Consider the following 18,504-nt stretch of genomic DNA (forward strand, 5'->3'; position numbering starts at 1 on the left):
CTCTATATTATAAACTGATCCTAGAGCAATATTGACTAATCTTTTGCCATCTTTAGCTTTTCAGGATGTATGGTGTACAGTGTATGTATGGAAGTGAAAGGTTTCATTCAAAACTTTATTTCTATTATTTTGAAAGTGGGTTGAAAAAAGATTTATCGCCCTCCTACACTAATATCAAATGGACACCACTAGAGAAGAGCAACTCTTTTGAAATTCGAATTCGTAAACTTCAATGAAATTTTCCCAGGAAATTTGATTTGTTGTGAAAAGAACTCAAAATTGCTTTAACAAGACGTATATGACACTGAAGTCTCCTAGGACTCTATCCTAACCCTTTTAAGCTATTTAACACAAACACAGCCTTAGTAGCCTTAATAATGTCAAAGCAAAGTGAGTTGCTATGGATAACCAGGTTGACGGATATAACAAACAACCTGTATAACTCCTTATTGCCAGTTAGTTTTTACCTTCCTGACAAAGCCCCATTTTTCAAACCTTACTTGTCACTTTATGTGGCAATAACTCTGTAGTGCTTCTATATCGTGTATATCTTAATGATTCTGAAAATGTTTTTTTCGTGACACATCGTACTTTATGTTATTCGTAAATTTAGTTTCATACGATTTCTGTTTATTTTATGAAAACATCTTACCTACAATTTAGAAAATTTTGAAAAACCTTGAAATTTTAAGACCTCAAAACAGTTAGTCATGGCACCAGTGATCTTGCCATTGTCAAAGATCCGGATCTCCAGCCCCCAAATTTTTCCCAGTGTCCCATATCTCTGGTGAGCGCCACTTCGAACTGTATCAGCATCAATATGACGCCAATACAGTTCAATCCTGTGATAAAGAAAGGACCCACAATCTACCTGCCCTATTGACATTTTATAGACCATAAGCTGCTGTAGTCCTGTAGCTTACAAGATGTCAACTTACCAGCACTGCATTGCTCCTCCAATGCTGACCCACTATTTATGTAAGTCGTGAGTGGAGATGGAGGCTGCATTAGGTGAGTATAAAGTATAAACTTCATTGATTTTTATATTATAGAGCCCATGAGTTGGGGAGACTGTGGTGGCAATCATACTGTGTGGAGGCCATGGGGACCATCATATTGTGTGAGAGAGCTGTGGAGGCATTATAATGTTTGGTGTGGCTCTTGTGGCATCATAATGTGTGTGGGGGAATGTGGGACATCAGAATGTGAGGGGCAATGGGGATCATACTGTGTAGGGAGCTGTGGTGTCATCATTCTGTGTGGAGGGGCTGTGGTGGCATCTTACTGGATAGCTGGCTGTGGTGGCATTATACTGTGTGTGGGGGTGGCCATTGTATTGGGTATAGTGCTCTGGTGACATCCAACTGTGTAGGTGGCTGTGGTGGCATCATGCTGGGTGGGAGACTGTGAGGACATCCTACTGTGTGGGGGACTGGACAGACATGATACTGTGGGAAAGTCACTATGTTGACATGTTATTGTGTTGGGGGGCTGTGAGAGCATTATACTATATTTGTGTCACTATGGGTACAACATATTGTTTTGAGGGCACCATGGGGGCATCATACTGGCTTGGGAAGCACTGTGGCAGTATCATACTTTGCTGGAAGCACTATGGGACATCATATTTTGCTGGGAACACTGCAAATCATTATACTGTGTGTGTTGGAGATACTGGGGGATTATCATACCTGTGTGTAGGATGCATTTTTGGGTGCATCAATCATACCCTATTCGGATCACGAAAGAGATACCACAGTGGGTAAAAAGGCTAAGAGACTTCAAAATTGGCGAAATTATTGTGTAAGTGCCTCAGTACATGTTATACTTCTTGAAATGTTGGAAGGCATGCCCTTCTGTGTCTGGGCCACAATAACAAACTGAGCTGTTTATCAGACTCCCCAGGTCCAGCACTACCTTTGAGCTTCTGCTCTTATCTTTAGTGTTTACTGTAGCACTGACATCACGTCTATAGTGCTTGTTAAAACTGCTATAGCCAACTACTAGTCACAGTAGTTCTGTCGATGTAGACAGCTCGAGCCATGAGCCTAGTGACTGGCTGCAGCACTGGAAACATGACGTCAAAACTGAAGCAGCAGTGGAAATGCAGTGCCTCATCCAGGTAGGGTAAGTAACAGCTCTTTTTTTTTTCTTAGATCTTTACATGCCTTTGTTTGCTTCATTTGGTTCCAATTTTCCTAATACTCACACTTAGAATACAATTCTAAATAGTGTACCTTTTCTGTATGGTGTGGTTTAGTGTAGTTTGCTATATTTTATGCTTATAACCGTAATCAATCCTGAACTTGTCAACTGATATTTGCTACTTGTTGGGGATGTGATTTATGCTCACTTTTTTACATAGTTACATAGGTTGAAAAAAGACCTAGATCCATCAAGTTCCTCCACCAATTGTACATTTTGTCACTAATTTAACTATAACCCACAATGTTATGTGTATCGAGGAAGTAATCTGGCCCTTTTTTGAAAGCTGTTATAGTGTCGGCCATCACTACCTCTTGTGGTCGGCATTCCACAGTCCGACTGCTCTAACTGTAAAGAACCCTTTCCTATTTGGCTGCTGGAATCACCTTTCTTCCACCCGTAATGAATGCCCCATGGTCCTTAGTATGGTCTTTGGAAGGAATAAGTCATGTGCCAGTCCATTGTGCTGGCCACACACATATTTATACATGTAAATGAGATCTCCTCTGAGATGTCTTTTTTCTAAGCTAAACAAGCCGAACTTTTCCAACCTGTCATCATATAAGAGGCCTTCCATCCCTTGTAATATTCTAGTTGCCGCCTTCGAACTGACTAACTTCTGAATATCCTCGCTCATATGTGGGGCCCAAAACTGGATCCCATATTCTCGATGTGGCCTCACTAGTGATTTATAGAGGGGTAACAATACATTGGGATCGCAGGATTTTATTTCTCTTTTTATATACCCTAAAATCTTGTTTGCTCTTACGGCAGCTGCCTGATATTGAGTGCTGCTGCTCAGCTTACTTGTAACCAGAATACCCAAGTCCTTCTCCTGTTCTGTAGTCCCAAGTATACTCCCATTTAATGTATACGCAGCAATAGGATTACTCCGTCCTAGGTGCATTACTCTACATTTATCTACATTAAACATCATCTGCCAAGTGTTTGCCCATTCAGACATCTTATCCAGATCTTATAGCCTGTAACAGAGGTTGAGTGCTGGATTGAGTGAGAGGAGATAAATTAACCCTTGCGGACACATCCACGTCACCTGCTGGGAAGTGTGTACTTGACAATCCCATAGACAAAAAATTGAAAAAGACAAGTAAATAGTAAAGTCTAGATTTTTATAGAGATAAGTGACATAAATAGTCATAACTCAATGCATATTTGCCACCACTACAATCCTTGAAAAGAAAAAAGTCAAATAAATAAATAAAAGTAGTGAGAAAATGGATATAACAGACTTAGCCCCATTGATACTGGGTTTATACAAGGTAAAATCGACAAAGTTTAAAAAGATGTGAAATCCAAAGAGGATACGTGGTCATGTGTTTGGAGAACATCCCTCATTTATACTCTACAAGAGGATTACGGTCATGTTATTTGGATAGATCAGAGCTGCGGAGTGAGCGGTGTTTGCTGAGACCTCAGCTGGCTGCAGTTGACACAAAAGAGAGTTTTGTCACATACCTACTGGAAAGAGTGTTATCAGAAAATACTGTAATTGCTTTCAGTTAAGTCCTCAGTTCAAAAGTGCTTTACACAAGGAAGATTAATTTGAAATAAGCATTTTTTGGTGTTTTTATTATTTTTTTTAAAGCCCAGCTGTTTGTGGGCTCGAAATGCATTCCAGCTGCTGCTCTCATGGGGCTGGCTATTAGCCTGATTGTTAGGCATGGAGAGATGTTCTAAAGACAGATTAATAGAGTAAATTACCATGTGCTATGGGCTGTAATTTTAAGGAAGCTCTAGATGTCTGTGCTTGTGTGTGTATATACGAGTGCTCTTTCTTCTTGGAACTAGTGCTGCATTTCCTTCTCAGTGCTTCGAAATGGCAAATCTGGCTTTATCACCTCTTAATTTCTTTGTGATGCCACCAAAGGCGATATGATATATTGCACAGTTTCCGTTTTAATCAATGTGCAATCTGTGTTATGCATAGGGATGCGGAATCTTCGATACCTTTGAAGGTTTATTTATTTTCTGTGTTTGGTTCTACCATAACTCCCCAGCAGCACACTCACCATCATGGGGTTATATTTGACTCTTTCCTTCATTCCCTATATCCAATCATTCGCTCGCTGATGTCACCTAAACCTCAAAATATATCCCTAGGATTCGACCTTTTCTTGCCTTTGTCTCTGCAAAAACTCTTACTGTTGCTCTGATTCATTCTGGTCTGGACTATTGAAACTCTCTACTGGTCGGTCTCCCTCTTATTAAACTCTCCCCTCTCCAATCCATCCTGAATGCAGCAGCCAGGATCATATTTCTGTCCAACTGCTACACCAATGCCTCCATCCTGTGCCAGTGATTGCACTGGTCACCCATCCGTTACAGATTTCAATATAAATTTATCACTCTTCACACAAAGATCTTCACAGTTCTGCACCACCATATATCTCCACTCTCACCTCTGTCTACCACCCTACCAGTCGTCTCCATTCCACAAATGACCGAACACTAACATCCTCTATAATCTGAACCTCCCACTCTCGTCTCCAGGACTTAGATCATACTGCACCAGTTTTCTAGAATGCACTACCCCAGAATCCCAGACAATCTGTCTAATTCCGCATATTCACGGTTTCAAATGTGCTATAAGAACACATTTCTTTAGACTGGCCTATCACTTTACCTTACTAATCTAACTAACTATCCCCTGTTCTCTCTTCCACGTATTCAGCAGCACTTTGTTTCTGTACTTGTACAAATACTGGCTGGTGACAGCTTAATGCAGCGTTATTTGAATGTCCCTATTTATTATACTGAAGGAAGGACCTTACATGACAAGCACTTTATATTTACCTATACATGTCCCCATGCTGTGGTATATGTTGGCACTATAGAAATAAAAATCATTATTATTCTTTGAACATTACTATTAATAGTTATAATAATAATACTAATTCTTATACTGTGGACAGCCAAGCTGTGTTTCACTTGCAATTATAGTATGGAAAATCTTAAGATATTATTTTTTATTTTTTAATGTTAATGGGCTTTTCTTTTTCCAAAAAGTAGTCTCCAAACAATTAGATACTTGTAAAAAAACACACAGCAATTACACACCATCCCCTAAATCCAGCATCGACATTCCACCTCTGCTCTGGTCTCTGTCTTTTGGCTACATAGGTAACATCATGACTACAGCACACATTACCACGGCAGTCAATCTCTGAGCTCAGTGACTCTGTTGATACAGACTGCACGACCACTGAGCTGAGTGATTGGCTGCAGTGGTAATGTGCGCTGTAGTCGTGGTGTTACCATTTCAGCCAAATCACAGAGATCAGAAAGACTGAGTGGCCTGGGGAAGAGTGAGTACCTGTTGTGATTTACATTTAACCAGTCGTTTGGGGCCATTTAACTCAACAGAGCTCAAGTATTTTTCAAATAATTTAGGTCTCATAATAATATAGTAAAACAATTTTATTAAATATTCTTCTTTTTCTCTACTTTATATATAAAGGATACATATGATTAGTGGATTGTTTGCTGATCACTGGAAATCCAAACACTGGGACTCACAGCAATCCCGAGATTGGGATTTTAGAATAACATGGCTATGAAATTTTGTCCTTTATGGAGGTGCTCATGCATGTCCTCTTCTTCATTTAATGCACATGCGACAATCTTTGGGTTGGAACTTCCAATGGTCAGACGCCCGGCAATTATCAAATTATCCCCTATCCATTGGGATAACTTTTTTGGGGGGACACAGACAATAAGGTGGGACTAGTAGATACTGTAACAGTAGTTGCTACTTGTATGGTAGCAAAGATAACCAGTTCCAGCTAATGAAAGCATTTCACATTTACTTTCACGGGCATTAGTGCTAAATGTTAGAATTTTATTGTAGATTTTTTTAAATAATACTGTACATGCAGTGAAATGTGATTACAAAAAAAAAAATCCAAAATAAAGATATCTTGTGAATATTCTTTTCTGGGTATAAAAGGAAGCTGGTTATATTGTGATCAAACCTATGGTCAATGTTATATGCCTTTTTCTTTTTGTTAGCTAAGTTCTATGTATAATCCTAGAAAAAGATGCACATGCTAACTACATAGTAACATAGTTTTTAAGGTTGAAGGAAGACTAAGTCCATCTAGTCCAACCCATAGCCTAACTTGTTGATCAAGAGGAAGGCAAAAAAAAACCATGTGGCAAACACTAAGCTCCACATTGGGGAAAAAAATTCCTTCCCGACTCCATACGACAATCAGACTAGTTCCCTGGATCAAAGCCCTGTCAAGGAATCTAGTATTTATAACCTGTAATATTATACTTTTCAAGAAAGGCATCCATGCCCTTCTTAAATTTTAACAGTGAATCACTCATTACAACATCATGCGGCAGAGAGTTCCATAGTCTCACTGCTCTTACAGTAAAGAATCCCCGTCTGTGATTATGTTTAAACCTTCTTTCCTCCAGACGTAGAAGATGCCCCCTTGTCCCCGTCTCTGGCCTCAGAGTAAAAAGATCTGTAGAAAGGTCTTTATACTGTCCCCTCATATACTTGTACATAGTAATAAGATCACCCCTAAGCCTTCATTTTTCCAAAGTAAATAACCCAGGTCTTTTTCAGTTACAGTTTTGCCCAGTGTATTACAATTAAGCATATAATTATACATTTTATTTCCTCTGCCCAAGTGCATTACCTTACATTTATCCACATTAAAGCTCATTTGCCATTTATCAGCCCAAGCTTCTAGTTTACATAGATCCTCCTGTAATATAAAATTGTCCTCTTCTGTATTGATTACCCTGCAGAGTTTAGTGTCATCTGCAAATATTGAAATATTACTCTGTATGCCCCCTACAAGGTCATTAATAAATATGTTAAAAAGAAGGGGGCCCAATACTGACCCCTGTGGTACCCCACTGTTAACTGAGACCCAGTCTGAGTGTTTTCCATTAATAACCACCCTTTGTTTCCTATCACTGAGCCAATTCTTAACCCACACACATATATTTTCCCCTATCCCCATTGCTCTCATTTTATGTATCAACCTTTTGTGTGGAACCGTATCAAAAGCTTTTGAAAAGTCCATATACACAACATCCAATGCATTTCCTTGGTCCAGTCCAGAACTTGCCTCCTCATAAAAACTGATCAGATTAGTTTGACAGGAACGGTCCCTCGTAAACCCATGTTGATATTGGGTCATGAGGTTATTCTTCTTCAGATACTCTAGCATAGCATCTATTAGGAAACCCTCCAGGATTTTACCCACAGTAGAGGTTAAGCTTGCAGGCCTATAATTTCCAAGTTCGGTTTTTGTCCCCTTTTTGAATATTGGCACCACATTTGCTATACGCCAGTCCTGTGGTACAGACCCTGTTATTATGGAATCTTTAAAGATTAAAAATAATGGTCTATCTATGACGTTACTTAATTCCTGCAGTACTCGCGGGTGTATCCCATCCGGGCCCGGGGATTTGTCAACTTTAGTGATTTTTAGACGCCGCCGTACTTCCTGCTGGGTTAAGCAAGTGACATTTACTGGAGAATTTTTGTTATCACTAATCATGTTTTCTGTCATGCGATTTTCTTGTGTAAATACGGTTGAAAAAAAATCATTTAGCATATTGGCTTTTTCCTCATCCTCTTCCACCATTTCACCCAGACTATTTTTAAGGGGGCCAACACTATCATTTTTTAGTTTTTTACTATTTATGTAGTTAAAGAATATTTGGGGGTTAATTTTACTTTCTCTGGCATTGATTCTCTCTGCCTCAATCTTTGCTGCCTTGATTTGGTTTTTACATAATTTATTTAATTTTCTATATTTATTTAATGCCTCATCACTACCTACTTGCTTTAGTTCTCTAAATGCTTTCTTTTTGTCACTTATTGCGCCCCTTACAGCTCTAATTAGCCGTAGTGGTTTCCTCCTATTTCTAGTATGTTTATTCCCATAGGGTATATATTGTACACAGGTCCTATTCAGGATGTTAATAAATGTCTCCCATTTGCTTTGTGTAGTTTTATGTCTCAGGATATCGTCCCAGTTTATTGCACTAAGATCATCTCTTAACCGTTGGAAATTTGCCTTCCTGAAGTTTAGTGTCCTTGTAACCCCTCTACTATACATCTTATTAAAGGTTACATGAAAACGTATTATTTTGTGATCACTATTACCCAAGTGACCCCCAACTCGTATATTTGATATGCGGTCTGGCCTATTGGTTTATATTAGGTCTAGCAGTGCCCCCCTTCTTGTTGGGTCCTGAACCAGTTGTGAAAGGTAATTGTCTCTCATAGTAGTCAAAAACCTATTTCCTTTGCTTGAACTACATGTTTCTGTCCCACAATGTATTTCAGGGTAGTTGAAGTCTCCCATAATAATGACTTCTCCTTGAGTCGCTGCTTCATCTATTTGCTTCACGAGCATATTCTCCGCTACTTCCATTATTTTTGGAGACTTACAACAAACTCCTATCAGTATTTTATTATTTTTTCCCCCTCCCCTTATCTCCACCCACAGGGACTCTACATTTTCATTAGATTCACATTTATCCTCCCGCAAGACAGGTTTTAAGGATGATTTTACATATAAACACACACCCCCCCCTCGCTTGTTTGTATGGTCATTTCTGAACAGACTATAGCCCTGTAAATTAACTGCCCAGTCATGGCTCTCGCCCAGCCACGTCTCAGATATCCCTTCCCTACCATATCATAATTATTTTCCAATAAAATTAATTCTAATTCCTCCATTTTGTTGGTGAGGCTTCTGGCATTAGTGTACATGCATTTTATGTATCTCTCTGTACCTCTATTCCTTCTTACTTTATTGACTGTTCTAACTCCACCCCCAATTTCTTTATTTGTGCCCAGGTCATTATCTGCACTATCTTCTCCACCTATAAAATGAATACCCTCCCCCCCAATCCCTAGTTTAAACACTTCTCCAACCTTCTAGCCATTTTCTCCCCCAGCACAGCTGCACCCTCCCCATTAAGGTGCAGCCGGTCCCTAGCATAGAGTCTGTAGCCAACTGAGAAGTCGGCCCAGTTCTCCAGGAACCCACATCCCTCCTTCCAACACCAGTTCTTGTGCCACTTATTTATCTCCCTAATCTCCTGTTGCCTCTCTGGCGTGGCACGTGGTACCGGTAGTATTTCAGAGAATACCACCTTGGAGGTCCTTGCTTTCAGCTTGCAGCCTAATTCCCTGAAATCATCTGTAAGGACCTTCCACCTACCTCTAACTTTGTCATTTGTGCCAATGTGCACAATGACCGCTGGGCCCTCACCAGCCCCTCCCAGTAATCTGTCAACCCGATCAGCGATGTGCCGGACTCGAGCGCCAGGTAGGCAGCAGACTGTTCGACGATCCCTGTCTTTGTGACAGATTGCCCTATCTGTTCCTCTAATAATTGAGTCCCCCACTACCAGCACCTGCCTGGCCTGCCCTACTCTCCTATTTCCCTCTTTACTGGAGCTGACACTCCTCCGGCTTTCAGGGGACATGCCTTGCTGCAGTAGTGCTACCCCTGTACCGTCACTCCCCTCATCTGCCAATTTTGCAAACTTATTGGGGTGTGCCAGATCAGGACTAGCCTCCCTGGCACTCTTCCCTCTACCACCACTTCTAACTGTCACCCAACCAGCGACCTCACTTTCCTGCAGCTTCCGACTACCACCCTCCCCCACATCTACCTCAGTGAGCTGCTGCTCAGTGAGCAGCAGACTCCTTTCCATGTTGTCAATGGATCTCAGTATTGCCAGCTGATCATTTAGATCCAGTATCTGGGCTTCCAAACGCACAACATGCACACATCTCGCGCAGCAGTAAGCAACCTCGACCGGCTGTTCAAGGAATACATACATGTGGCAAGATGTACACTGGATAGCATTGTCAATAATGGAGCTCATTTCCTAATGGGGATTGCAATATACAGAATGTTAAGTAAAAAGTAAAGTAAAGAAATTAATGAAATACAGTCAGCAATTCAGTCCAAAGTCCTCCCTTCCAAACTCCCTGAATCCAAAGTCACTGAAAAACAAGTCACACACTTACTTTCGTTCGCACTTACGCTCCGGACACACGCAGCTCGTTCACACTCGCAAACTAAGAGATTTAAAGAGTTTTTTTTTTTTTTCTTCCCCTTTTCCAGCAATGCACCCTTCACCTCAATGCACTTCTAAAGGACTGAATGCCCAACCAGCTGCCCCTTATAAACCCTTAATTATGACCCCTTCCCCTTAATTAACCCCTTGTGAGTAAAGCTACACCTCAGGATTTTAGTGCAATGTAGTTAACCCTTAAATACACAGGTAGTAAACTAAGAAACTAAAACTGTAGTGAGAAAATAGGTTTTAAAAAGCCCAATAAATCTAAACAGGTAGAAAAGCACTCAGCAGTAGAGATGAGCGTTGTTCTACTCGAACTGTTCGCCAATCTCAAATTCGAGCTGTTTTGGGCGGTGTTCGAGCCGTTCGGCGAACACGAACAATTTGAGAAAAATTCGGCTGTTCAAGGTTATGTTCGATAACTGTTCGTGCACCAAAATCATAACTGGATTTTTTCTCAGTAATGATGAAAATTAATGTTAATACGCAGTTTGAGTGTACAGCGGGGTGGGGGGAGGGGCAGGGGATGGATCTCTGCAGGAACAATGAAGATCTCCATTTTTTTTTTCTCTTTCCCGCATTTACAGTGGGGAGGTGCAATCTGTCAGCCTATCAGCAGCGCACACACGGAGCGAAGTGCTTTTTTTCACACAAGCAAGGGCATGTGTCATTGGCAGTGTATGTCACATGTCCTTGCCCTATAAGACCAAGCCATTTTCCCCGTCGCCACCATTTTCTCACTGCTGCAGCTGCGTGTTAGACGGCACCGCTGTTGCTGTGTGCGCTATACCTTGTTAATTTCAAGCCAATTTTCGCACAAATCTACAGATAGCTTGGGAGTAGGGAATAGTTGTGATTGCAGTCCTTTTAAGGACTAGGTTACAGCATTTCCTACGACTTTTATCAGGCAGGTCTGTGCTCTTAAATAGATAGATTGTGGGAGTAAAGACTAATTGTAATTGGAGTCCTTTTCAGGACTAGGTTACATCAGTTCCTATCAGTTTTTGCCAGGCAGGTCTGTGCCAGTGCTGTGCAAGTTTTTTTCACAGCATTTGGCTGAATCTAGCAAAGCTAATCCTTTTTGGCCTATTGCAGAGTGTGTTAGTCAGTGGAGTAGCCGATCTGTGTTGCAAGATATACCACCTGTGTATAGAATACCAATTTTTTTACTGCACCTAGTGATGTAAAATCTTTTGGGCATAGCATCATTCTATTAGTCCATCTATACTGACCTCCATCAGGTTGCAAATTGAATATAATTTTTTTCTGCATCTAGCTCTGAAAAAATATTGGGCTTCTAGCTGTGTGTGGGACTTGTTGTATTAGTCCATCTATACTGACCTCCATCAGGTTGCAAACTGCATATATTTTTTTCTTCATCTAGCTCTGAAAAAATATTGGGCTTCTAGCTATGTGTGGGACTTGTTCTATTAATCCATCTATACAGACCTCCATCAGGTTGCAAACTGAATATATTTTTTTCTGCATCTACCTCTGAAAAAATATTGGGCTTCTAGCTGTGTGTGGGACTTGTTGTATTAGTCCATCTATACTGACCTCCATCAGGTTGCAAACTGAATATATTTTTTTCTGCATCTACCTCTGAAAAAATATTGGGCTTCTAGCTGTGTGTGGGACTTGTTGTATTAGTCCATCTATACAGACCTCCATCAGGTTGCAAACTGAATATATTTTTTTCTGCATCTACCTCTGAAAAAATATTGGGCTTCTAGCTGTGTGTGGGACTTGTTGTATTAGTCCATCTATACTGACCTCCATCAGGTTGCAAACTGAATATATTTTTTTCTGCATCTACCTCTGAAAAAATATTGGGCTTCTAGCTGTGTGTGGGACTTGTTCTATTAATCCATCTATACAGACCTCCATCAGGTTGCAAACTGAATATATTTTTTTCTGCATCTACCTCTGAAAAAATATTGGGCTTCTAGCTGTGTGTGGGACTTGTTCTATTAATCCATCTATACAGACCTCCATCAGGTTGCAAACTGTATATATTTTTTTCTGCATCTAACTCTGAAAAAATATTGGGCTTCTAGCTGTGTGTGGGACTTGTTGTATTAGTCCATCTATACTGACTAGTGTTGAGCCACCCCCGTAGTGTTCGAGTTCGGTTCGGTTCGTCGAACACCCGTGTGTTCGCCGAACTGTTCGTCGAACTGTTCGTCGAACACCTTCGAACACCGTTAAAACCAATGGCAGGCAAACAAAAACACATAGAAACACATAGAAAACACCTTCAAAGGTGTCCAAAAGCTAACAAACTGCTCAGAAGACATAACTAACACATGGAAAAGTTGTTATGTTCTGCTACCAAAGCTAAGGAAAGAGAGGAGATCTGTCCCTACTATAGGACTCAGCTGAATCCCTACGATGTAACAGGGAACCTGATCCTGCGATCAGACCTGCTAAAGTCCTAATCTAGTCTGTACGGAGACCTATAGATAGGGGGAGGGAATCCCTACAAGTACTAAGGACTGGGAGGAATATGGGACACCTCCTAACAGAAATAGTAGCAGACAGACGAACAAACAAAATAGATAGAACATAGAGGTCCGTAGACCAAGCAAACTAACAGAGTTAGATACAGAGCACAGGCTAGCTAGAAAGTAGATATACAATGAAGTCCAGCAAAGCCAGAAGGGCGGAGCAGGATTAAATAGGCCAACAAGGTCATGTGACCAGCAAAGGAAAAAAGACCTAAGAGCAAGGTTCTAACAGTACCCCCCCTTCTAAGAGTATCCTCCGGATCCCCTAGGACCAGGCTTATCAGGAAATCTCCTGTGAAACGCTCTGATAAGTCTGGACGCGGAAACATCATCTGACCTCACCCAAGAGTTATCCTCGGGTCCGAAACCTTTCCAGGCCACAAGATACTGCAAACTACCTCTATACCGTCTAGAGTCAAGGATGCGAGAAATTTCATATTCCCCGTCCTCCACCACCGGAGGAACAGAGGCAGAGGCGTCACCATCCGACACAACAGCTTTTTTTAACAGAGAGACATGAAAGACCGGATTAATTCTCCAGGAGGTAGGAACCTCCAACCTAACAGCAGATTGGTTGACAACCTGAAGCACCTTAAAGGGCCCTACAAACTTGGGACCCAATTTCTTAGAAGGAATCCTCAACCGCAGATTCCTAGAGGACAACCAAACCATGTCACCAACAGCGAACAAAACCTCCTGTCGTTTCCTATCAAAGTAGTCTTTAGATTTTCTGTTGGCCTCCTGAAGATTACCACGCACATCCGTCCAAACTCTTTCCAAATCACCGGAAAAATTCTCCTCCTCAGGCACGGCAGATCCCAACTTGGAGAACGACCCAAACGACGGATGTCTCCCAGAACAACAAAAAAAAGGCGAACAACCAGCAGAAGAAGATGTATGATTGTTCAGAGCAAATTCGGCAAGTGGCAGAAACTCAGACCACCCCTCTTGATTGTCTGCCACAAAACAACGCAAGAACTGCTCAACATCCTGGTTTTTCCTTTCTGTCTGGCCATTAGATTCAGGATGATATCCGGACGAAAACGACAAATGAATTCCCAACCTGTCACAAAAGGCACGCCAAAAACGAGCCACGAACTGAGGACCCCTATCAGAAACAATGTCAGTAGGAACGCCATGAAGTCTGACAATTTCCTTGACAAAGGCCTTAGCGAGAGTTTTAGCGCAGGGCAGTTTGACGAAGGGAACCAAGTGACACATCTTGCTAAAACGGTCCACGACCACCCAGATGACAGTAAAACCCTCAGAGGGGGGAAGGTCAGTTATAAAGTCCATAGCCAAATGTGTCCAAGGAGCACTGGGGACCTCCAAAGGACAAAGCAACCCCGCAGCAGGAGTATGTGAGGACTTAGATCTAGCACATATAGTACATTGGCGCACCCACTTAATGACTTCCTTCTGCCATCCAGGCCACCAAAAACTGCGACCCACCAGTCTCTTGGTCTCAGAGATTCCGGGATGACCTGCCAACCGAGATTCGTGACACTCAACAAACAAATCTCTCCTAAAGGTCCCAGGCACAAACAACCTCCCATGAGGAGTGTTAGATGGGGCATTCTCCTGAGCTTTAAGAATCTCATCTTCCAAAACGGAGTCTAAAGCAGCTATCACAACACCTTCTTGTAAAATGTTTTCCTCTTTCTCAGCACCGACTATGGGAGAAAAACTGCGAGACAAGGCATCCGCCTTAACATTCTTAGTACCAGGGATGTAAGTAACGGAGAAATTAAACCGCGAGAAAAACAGTGCCCACCTAGCCTGACGGGCATTCAGGCGCTTGGCAGCATCAAGATATATCAGATTTTTATGATCCGTAAGAACCTGAACGGGAAATTCCGCACCTTCCAAGAAGTGGCGCCAGTGTTCAAATGCGAGTTTAATAGCCAATAATTCCCGATTACCAATATCGTAATTCAGTTCAGTCTCCGAAAATTTTTTTGAAAAAAAGGCACAGGGATGTAATCCATCCCCGTTATCCTGAGACAATACTGTGCCAACCCCCACAGAGGAAGCATCAACCTCAACCAAAAACGGCCTAGTAACATCAGGCTGCATAAGGATGGGAGCAGAGGTGAACCTCTCCTTGAGATACACAAAAGCTTCAATGGCCTCAGAAGACCACTGAACCGCATCAGCACCTTTCCTGGTGAGATCAGTCAGAGGTTTGACAATACTAGAAAATTTTTTTATGAATTTTCTATAGTAATTGGCGAAACCCAAAAACCTCTGTATCGATTTCAAACCAATAGGCCTAGGCCATTCCTGCACAGCCTGAACCTTAACCGGATCCATCTCAAAACCTTTGCTGGAGATAATGTAGCCCAAAAAACTAATTCTCTGTACAGCGAACTCACATTTCTCCAGCTTAGCAAAAAGCGAATTGTCCATTAATAACTGTAATACCTCACGCACGCTCCGCCAATGAGACTCCAGATCTGGCGAATAAATCAAAATGTCATCCAAATACACAACCACATTTTTACCGATCAAAGGTCTAAGGATGTCATTAATAAGATTCTGAAAAAATGCAGGAGCATTAGTAAGACCAAAAGGCATAACTAGATTCTCAAAATGACCCACAGGAGTGTTAAAAGCAGTCTTCCATTCATCACCCTCCTTCATGCGCAACAGATTGTATGCCCCCTTAAGGTCAATTTTAGAGAACCACTTGGCCCCCAATAACTGGTTAAACAGATCAGGAATCAATGGCAGTGGGTAAGGATTGCGTACCGTAATTTTGTTAATCTCACGAAAATCCAGACAAGGACGTAAACCGCCGTCCTTTTTTTTTACAAAAAAAAATCCAACCGCCACAGGAGACTTAGAGGGCCTAATGTGACCGGCGGCCAAACTTGTCTGTATGTATTCCTCCAAAGCCTTCCTCTCAGGAATAGTAAGGTTAAATAAACGACTTTTAGGAAGAGTCGCTCCAGGGACAAATTCAATAGAACAATCATAGTCTCTATGGGGAGGCAATACCTGCGATTCTTTCTCAGAAAAAACTCTCCAAAAATCCTGAATAGGAACAGGCAATTCTCCCCTATCCAAAGCTGCAATACGCCCGTTACAACACTTGTCATAACATTTATGGCTCCAGGAATTAATTTCACTGGTAGACCAATCCAGTACAGGATTGTGAAATTTTAACCAGGGCAAACCCAATATTACTGGAGAAGGCAAGTTATTCAACACTACCAAATCCAATTTCTCATGGTGAACACCATTAATAGTGAGAGGAAATTCACTGACCTTGAGAGTAATATTCTTCAAAGGGGAGCCATCCACAGAAACCACAGAAATGGGGGATGATAAAGGTTCAGGTTTTAAATTGAGTTTTTCCACGAATCCCCCATCAATTACATTCAGTGTAGACCCGCAATCAACAAACACCCGAAATTCCATTAATTTTTCCTGCGCAATCGTGGAAGCAGCTAAAAATATACCCTTGGAATTTAAACAGGCAATACGGGCGTGACTGGCCATTTTTTTTTCTTTCTTCATACGAAGCTCACAGCCTTTAATCAAATGACCAGATTTTCCGCAATAGAAACACAAGCCTTCCGAAAAACGACGGTCTTTTTCTTGAGAGCGAGGTGCCACCGATCCAATCTCCATCGGTTCACCACTGTTAGTACACACATTATCATAACCAGAAACTGACATAGCAGAGGATTTGCTCTCATTAACCCTAGCACGCAGTCTTCTATCCACCCGTATAGCTAATTGCATAGCCTGTTGCAAATCCTCAGGTGTAGGATAAGCAATTAGCAGGTCTTTAACCCTTTCACTGAGCCCAGCAAGAAATAGACTTTTCAGAGCAGAATCGTTCCACCCTGTTTGAGTGGACCAACGACGAAAATGAGTACAATATTTTTCCACATTACCTGATCCTTGTTTTAAACGTCTCAACTCAGTCTCAGCTGATGCCACACGGTCAGGATCATCATATAATAGTCCTAAAGCAGAAAAAAAAACTATCCACTGATCTGAAGCATGTATCACTAGGTTGCAAAGAAAAGGCCCACTCCTGAGGCTATTTGCGCAAAAGTGACATTATGAACCCTACGCGCTGGGATTCATCCCCAGAGGACTTGGGTCTCAAACGAAAATACAATAAGCAAGCATTTTAAATGAAAAAAATTCTCGATGTTCACCAAAAAATAAATCCGGCAAACATACCTTAGGCTCCAAGAAATATGCTCCAGGACAGTTACTCACGTGCTGACGGAGCTCGGCCACTTCCAGAGAGAGTCCCTGCAGGTGTTTAGCCAAATCCTGAACCGACACCATGATGGAACAAAAAAAATCTTTCCTTAGAGAATTTGCAGGCTGGACTTACTGTTATGTTCTGCTACCAAAGCTAAGGAAAGAGAGGAGATCTGTCCCTACTATAGGACTCAGCTGAATCCCTACGATGTAACAGGGAACCTGATCCTGCGATCAGACCTGCTAAAGTCCTAATCTAGTCTGTACGGAGACCTATAGATGTGGGGAGGGAATCCCTACAAGTACTAAGGACTGGGAGGAATATGGGACACCTCCTAACAGAAATAGTAGCAGACAGACGAACAAACAAAATAGATAGAACATAGAGGTCCGTAGACCAAGCAAACTAACAGAGTTAGATACAGAGCACAGGCTAGCTAGAAAGTAGATATACAATGAAGTCCAGCAAAGCCAGAAGGGCGGAGCAGGATTAAATAGGCCAACAAGGTCATGTGACCAGCAAAGGAAAAAAGACCTAAGAGCAAGGTTCTAACAAAAGTGACAAGTACATATAGTCATGCGAAAATAAAAGAGGTGGAGGAGTAAAAGGAGGGGGAGACACAGATAAAGGCATGTCATGGCCTTCTAAAATCCAAAAAGTGAGAAGCCGACACGGCCAGTCCGCTCCTGCCCGTGCCACCTCCGTGTCGCCGGGTTTGTGCCAGAGCCGCGGTGAACCCTGACGGCCAGCCCCCCTCTCCCAATACTGGTGCCTGTCCGCTGGTGGGTCGAGCGAGCCCCCCTGTGGTGGAGGCAGCTCTAAGCTTTTTAATTTAAATTGTCTCTCTAATTTGAATGAATACACTTTAAATCCATTTACAAGGATCTATTGGAGGGCAAGTCTCATGCCAGCAGCCGCGGTAATTCCAGCTCCAGTAGCGTCCACTAAAGCTGCTGCAGTTAAAAAGCTTTTATAAGGATCGAGCTCGGCTGTCCACCGCAAGGCATCCTACTGCCAGTCCCAGCCCCTATGCCTTGGGGTGCCTCCTGATGCTCTTCACTAAGTATCCCATGGTCCCGAAGCATTTCCTTTGAAAAAATTAAGTTTGCTTAACAGCCGGGATAATCCGCTGACTAGCAGACACTGCTACTAGGCACAAAGTATTTCCTGGGCTAGATGCAGTTAAAAATTTGTAATTAGATACTCTCGTTGGATGCTGAGAAAGCATTCCATAGAGTCTCCTGGCACGCCATATATGATTCTCTTAAAAAGCTTGGGGTAGGGGTCTAGGGGACCCTTTTATAGCCAAAATCACGGCCCTGTATCGCAATATGTCACCTAGGCTGAAGATAAATGGAACTGTAGCACCCTGAGGGCTCGGTTGTTACAGACGTATTGCACCTCACCCAGAGGTGTGATATCTCACTCTCAGGTAAGGATGGAGTGTGGATCAGGACCCGACACCTGCATGTA

This window comes from Phyllobates terribilis, unplaced genomic scaffold (assembly GCF_046119375.1).
Source record: "Phyllobates terribilis strain yellow unplaced genomic scaffold, ASM4611937v1 Scaffold_8__6_contigs__length_399053987, whole genome shotgun sequence".
NCBI lineage: Eukaryota > Metazoa > Chordata > Amphibia > Anura > Dendrobatidae > Phyllobates > Phyllobates terribilis.